The 5,682-nt window shown below is 48.6% G+C and overlaps 1 long non-coding RNA gene across 1 annotated transcript; it reads right to left on the bottom strand.

The window, feature by feature from the left end:
• Positions 1–2,090: 2,090 nt before the first annotated feature.
• LOC136618834 (uncharacterized) lies at positions 2,091–2,829 on the bottom strand. Its single transcript, XR_010790991.1, has 2 exons — positions 2,374–2,829; positions 2,091–2,323 (listed from the first exon to the last, which is right to left on the bottom strand). It is a non-coding gene; the product is annotated as an uncharacterized lncRNA (long non-coding RNA).
• Between the last annotated feature and the right edge of the window lie 2,853 nt (positions 2,830–5,682).

Genomic DNA, 5,682 nt, shown 5'->3' with positions numbered 1-5,682 from the left:
TCAGGGAGGACTACCAAGGACTAACCCGTGTCAGGGAGGACTACCAAGGACTAACCCGTGTCAGGGAGGACTACCAAGGACTAAGCCGTGTCAGGAAGGACTACCAAGAACTAACCCGTGTCAGGGAGGACAACCAAGGACTAACCCGTGTCAGGGAGGACTACCAAGGACTAACCCGTGTCAGGGAGGACTACCAAGGACTAAGCCGATGTCAGAGAAGGCTACTAAGGACTAACCCGTGTCAGGGAGGACTATGAAGGAGTAACCCAGTGTCAGGGAGGACTGCCGAGGACTAACGCGGTGTTAGGAAGGGCTAGTAAGTACTAACTTGGTGTCAGGGAGGACTACCGAGGACTAACCTGTATAAGGGAGGATTACTGAGAGAGAGTTCTGCTGCAGAAGTTTGTATTGCAGATTCCCAGAGCTGACAGCCAGAGGGATCATGTCTGAGACCACCATGGAGGAGGATATATCATCTAACCATTACCAGAGACCATCAAGGGAGTTTGGAGGTCTACAGGTCAGAGGACGCCTGAGGCTGTTAGTGAGGATGGACCTCTATAATTACTGAGTGTGTGCACATGAATAACTGGGGTTAGATAGCAGGCCTGCTAGACAGGGACATACTGGGTTATTAAATCGGATGTCTGCAGTTGTGTTCGCTCGCAGTGATGTATTTTTTACGACCTGGAGACAAGCCAGTACTTTGTGTACAATCCTATCTGCTCGTCTTAATTGTACAAGCTATTCGGTCAGCTTCTTTGTTAACATTGCGCTATAGTTGAGTTCATGCCGCCGTCAGAGACGTCCGTTGTCCAGTTCACAGAATACATCGTTATACTTGTGTACTAATTGTAGAGTCTGAAATCATGATTGTTAGTTAGCGCAGCCGTTCACAAATGTGGCACAAATTCTCACAGACACCCCAAAATCTTGTGGAAAAACTTCCCAGAAGATTGGGGGCTCTTAAGGCTGCAAAAGGGGGGGCGGTCATATTAAAGGGGTTGTGCCGTTAGCGGACAACATCTCTTCAGTAGCGCTCACTGTAGTAAAATAAAGTGATCAGTATTTGCTCCTCCGCCGCAGTCAGAATCCAGTGCTGCAGCCCGCCGCGGTACCGGTGTCTGTTGTGACAGCTGCTGTCACCGGACGTCAGGTGACCGGTGCAGCATTGCCACTTGCTCTCCTGGCATCAGTGCTCACATCCTGGGCACCATGATACCAGGAGAGCCGACCAGTAACAGTAAAGCCTCTGATTGGCTGCAGCGGTCACCGGACTTCTGGGGATGTCAGCTGTCACAACAGTTAGTGAGACCTGGCAGACCGGCAGCACTGGATCCTTGCGACAGAGGAGAGGTAAGTACGGATCAGTGTGTTGTTTTATCACAGTCAGAAGGGATGTTTTCCGGTAACACCATGGTTTTATATGGGATATCCAATCAGCTGATACGGGTTTGATGGTCAGGGGTTCACATACTTTTAGTCACATAGTGTAGCAAATTACAACGCCATGGATGCCCCTTGTGGTGGGGGAGGAGCTGGCACGCACCAATAAGGTTGAGAGCTATGCTGGTGGTAGTGTATTCTGTTGGTAGGGCCACCCATGCCAGACAGGTTTCAACCGAGGAGCCTTACTAAGTGTATCCGCCCAGATGACGGGCAGGCTGGGCTTACTCGCCTTCATTGGTCACCAGCCTACGAGAAGGACAACTCTGACGTAAAAACCTATGAAGCGGGGTACCCATAGTCCTAGCTCGGTGGGCCACATCAGATGTACCCCAGGGGAAACAGGTGGGTCGGTACTGCGCACGTTGTACTCAACATAAAATTTCCCCTGCGTAGGTTTGAAAGGCATGCCCATGTCTATCCTGACTTGGACTTGTCGGCCACCAGCAAGTCTGTAGTGGACCCCCCTTACCTAAATCACCAAGCCACATGCAGAGCAGGTTGACAGATTTGGTATATCGGACCACAGAAGTCACCTACAGATCAGAGAGCCCGGGGTCCTCGTGACCGCAACAGACCTAATCATCACATCTTGCATCAGCTTAAACCTCCTAAAATGGCGCCAGTATATAATGCCAACAGAAGAGATTTATCAGAGATTTTTTTCAAATAGGAGGCGGAGCCATATGCTGATAGCGCATCTGTCTGCACTGCTAAACAAAGCAAATCCAGAGGAGAGGGATGAGGGTCTGGCACAGCTCTACATCCACTTATCATTAGGGAGCTAAGGATGCAAAAGGTTAAAATGCCTCGTATCAGTCCAGAATCAGACACAGCATGGTCCTCCTAGGTTATAGACCGGAGAACAGTCCAGTACCTGGTTCAGTATGGTCCTCCTAGGTTATACACCAGAGAACAGTCCATCACCTGGTACAGTACGAACTACCTAGATTATAGGTTATAGATTGGAGAGCAGTCCAGCACCTAGTACATCATGGTCCTCATAGGTTATAAATTAGAGAGCAGTCCAGCACCTGGTACATCATGATCCTCATAGGTTATAGATTGTAGAGCAGTCCAGCACCTCGTACATCATGGTCCTCCTAGGTTATAGATTGTAGAGCAGTCCAGCACCTGGTACTTCATGGTCTTCCTAGGTTATTGACCAGTGAGCAGTCCAGCACCTGGTACATCAGGGTCCTCCTAGGTTATAGATTGTAGAGCAGTCCAGCACCTGGTACATCAGGGTCTCCTAGGTTATAGATTGTAGAGCAGTCCAGCACCTGGTACTTCATGGTCCTCCTAGGTTATAGATTGTAGAGCAGTCCAGCACCTGGTACATCATGGTCCTCCTAGGTTATAGATTGTACAGCAGTCCAGCACCTGGAACATCATGGTCCGCCTAGGTTATAGATTGTAGAGCAGTCCAGCACCTGGTACATCAGGGTCCTCCTAGGTTATAAATTAGAGAGCAGTCCAGCACCTGGTACATCATGGTCCTCATAGGTTATAGATTATAGAGCTGTCCAGTACCTGGTACTTCATGGTCTTCCTAGGTTATTGACCAGAGAGCAGTCCAGCACCTGGTACATCATGGTCCTCATAGGTTATAGATTGTAGAGCAGTCCAGCACCTGGTACATCATGGTCCTCATAGGTTATAGATTGTAGAGCAGTCCAGCACCTGGTACATCATGGTCCTCATAGGTTATAAATTAGAGAGCAGTCCAGCACCTGGTACATCATGGTCCTCATAGGTTATAGATTGTAGAGCAGTCCAGCACCTCGTACATCATGGTCCTCCTAGGTTATAGATTGTAGAGCAGTCCAGCACCTGGTACTTCATGGTCTTCCTAGGTTATTGACCAGTGAGCAGTCCAGCACCTGGTACATCAGGGTCCTCCTAGGTTATAGATTGTAGAGCAGTCCAGCACCTGGTACATCAGGGTCTCCTAGGTTATAGATTGTAGAGCAGTCCAGCACCTGGTACATCATGGTCCTCCTAGGTTATAGATTGTAGAGCAGTCCAGCACCTGGTACATCAGGGTCCTCATAGGTTATAAATTAGAGAGCAGTCCAGCACCTGGTACATCATGGTCCTCATAGGTTATAGATTATAGAGCTGTCCAGTACCTGGTACTTCATGGTCTTCCTAGGTTATTGACCAGAGAGCAGTCCAGCACCTGGTACATCATGGTCCTCATAGGTTATAGATTGTAGAGCAGTCCAGCACCTTGTACATCATGGTCCTCCTAGGTTATAGATTGTAGAGCAGTCCAGCACCTGGTACATCAGGGTCCTCCTAGGTTATAGATTGTAGAGCAGTCCAGCACCTGGTACATCATGGTCCTCTTAGGTTATAGATTGTAGAGCAGTCCAGCACCTGGTACTTCATGGTCCTCCTAGGTTATAGATTGTAGAGCAGTCCAGCACCTGGAACATCATGGTCCTCCTAGGTTATAGATTGTAGAGCAGTCCAGCACCTGGTACATCATGGTCCTTTTAGGTTATAAATTGTACAGCAGTCCAGCACCTGGAACATCATGGTCCTCCTAGGTTATAGATTGTAGAGCAGTCCAGCACCTGGAACATCAGGGTCCTCCTAGGTTATAGATTGGAGAACAGTCCAGCACCTGGAACATCAGGGTCCTCCTAGGTTATAGATTGTAGAGCAGTCCAGCACCTGGTACATCATGGTCCTCCTAGGTTATAGATTGTAGAGCAGTCCAGCACCTGGTACATCATGGTCCTCCTAGGTTATAGATTGTAGAGCAGTCCAGCACCTGGAACATCATGGTCCTCCTAGGTTATAGATTGTAGAGCAGTCCAGCACCTGGAACATCAGGGTCCTCCTAGGTTATAGATTGGAGAACTGTCCAGCACCTGGAACATCAGGGTCCTCCTAGGTTATAGATTGGAGAACAGTCCAGCACCTGGTACATCAGGGTCTCCTAGGTTATAGATTGTAGAGCAGTCCAGCACCTGGTACATCATGGTCCTCCTAGGTTATAGATTGGAGAACTGTCCAGCACCTGGAACATCAGGGTCCTCCTAGGTTATAGATTGGAAAACAGTCCAGCACCTGGTACATCATGGTCCTCCTAGGTTATAAATTAGAGAGCAGTCCAGCACCTGGTACATCATGGTCCTCATAGGTTATAGATTGTAGAGCAGTCCAGCACCTCGTACATCATGGTCCTCCTAGGTTATAGATTGTAGAGCAGTCCAGCACCTGGTACTTCATGGTCTTCCTAGGTTATTGACCAGTGAGCAGTCCAGCACCTGGTACATCAGGGTCCTCCTAGGTTATAGATTGTAGAGCAGTCCAGCACCTGGTACATCAGGGTCTCCTAGGTTATAGATTGTAGAGCAGTCCAGCACCTGGTACTTCATGGTCCTCCTAGGTTATAGATTGTAGAGCAGTCCAGCACCTGGTACATCATGGTCCTCCTAGGTTATAGATTGTACAGCAGTCCAGCACCTGGAACATCATGGTCCTCCTAGGTTATAGATTGTAGAGCAGTCCAGCACCTGGTACATCAGGGTCCTCATAGGTTATAAATTAGAGAGCAGTCCAGCACCTGGTACATCATGGTCCTCATAGGTTATAGATTATAGAGCTGTCCAGTACCTGGTACTTCATGGTCTTCCTAGGTTATTGACCAGAGAGCAGTCCAGCACCTGGTACATCATGGTCCTCATAGGTTATAGATTGTAGAGCAGTCCAGCACCTTGTACATCATGGTCCTCCTAGGTTATAGATTGTAGAGCAGTCCAGCACCTGGAACATCATGGTCCTCCTAGGTTATAGATTGTAGAGCAGTCCAGCACCTGGTACATCATGGTCCTTTTAGGTTATAAATTGTACAGCAGTCCAGCACCTGGAACATCATGGTCCTCCTAGGTTATAGATTGTAGAGCAGTCCAGCACCTGGAACATCAGGGTCCTCCTAGGTTATAGATTGGAGAACAGTCCAGCACCTGGAACATCAGGGTCCTCCTAGGTTATAGATTGTAGAGCAGTCCAGCACCTGGTACATCATGGTCCTCCTAGGTTATAGATTGTAGAGCAGTCCAGCACCTGGTACATCATGGTCCTCCTAGGTTATAGATTGTAGAGCAGTCCAGCACCTGGAACATCAGGGTCCTCCTAGGTTATAGATTGGAGAACTGTCCAGCACCTGGAACATCAGGGTCCTCCTAGGTTATAGATTGGAGAACAGTCCAGCACCTGGTA

Source organism: Eleutherodactylus coqui, chromosome 1, assembly GCF_035609145.1.
Source record: "Eleutherodactylus coqui strain aEleCoq1 chromosome 1, aEleCoq1.hap1, whole genome shotgun sequence".
Taxonomy (NCBI): domain Eukaryota; kingdom Metazoa; phylum Chordata; class Amphibia; order Anura; family Eleutherodactylidae; genus Eleutherodactylus; species Eleutherodactylus coqui.
The sequence above is the reverse complement of the archived record's forward strand: the minus strand, read 5'-3'. Positions and strand labels throughout refer to the sequence as shown.